Raw genomic sequence first — 1025 nt, 5'->3', positions numbered from 1 at the left:
TTACTTCGTTATTAAACTTAAATTAAATTATAGTAAAAAATTGAATTAAAAAATTACACAAAAAATAGGAATTTTAAATAGTTAATTTGATACTAATATCGATATATTTTTGTCAAAATTTTATGATATCTTCAAATTTATATTTTATTCAAAAAGAAAAATATTATTGTTTTTTCAAAATCACATAAGACCATACTATAACATCGACTAAGATAAAGAATAAAATGAAATATTAAAATCAAGATGTATCTCGTTGCATTTCGCTAGTACCCTTTTGGTATATATATATATATATACACACACACACACACACATACACTAGTGGTATACCCGCACGATACAACACGGGTGAATCACAATTATAAAAACATTAGTTTAGCCTTGAATTATAAGATTGTGTGATTATTTTGCAAGTCAACTAATATATAAAGTTGAAGGTTAATATGGTGTATTAATAAGATCGAATGAAAAAATAATTGCACACGTATTGAATTTCTAAACCTATATACTCAGAATTCATTACAAAAATTTGAATTAAATTTAGTTGAATTCTAAAAAACCTCCAAAAGCGGAGACCATGAAACATTATTGAGATGTTTTACCAAGTCTAAAGCTAAAAAAGGGAGGAAAAAAAGATGGAAGGAATAAAGCAAAACTAAGATTTTCTGTTTGGGTGATATTTATGGTGTTGCATTAAAAACTTGTACATCATGCTTTATAAATTGTAATTAAGAGATCTTTGAAATTCTTGCATAAAATGATTGTACCTTGTGCTTAAATACCTGTATTTAAGACTTTGATTTAAATGTTTATTAATTGAGTATAGATATAAGCACTTTAGTTAAAAAAAAATACATATTTAAAAAATCTATAATTTAGAAAATATTGTATATATATATATATATATATATATCTATATAGGGGCTGGTTCAAATACTAACCCAATATTTTGTGCAAACTATGCTAACCCATCTTAATCGTTCATTTTCTCATCTAACGGTTATTATTAAATGAGATTAAATAAA

This window comes from Cynara cardunculus, assembly GCF_001531365.2.
Source record: "Cynara cardunculus var. scolymus isolate 2C chromosome LG 3, CcrdV1, whole genome shotgun sequence".
Taxonomy (NCBI): Eukaryota; Viridiplantae; Streptophyta; class Magnoliopsida; order Asterales; family Asteraceae; genus Cynara; species Cynara cardunculus.
Note: the sequence above shows the minus strand (reverse complement) of the source record.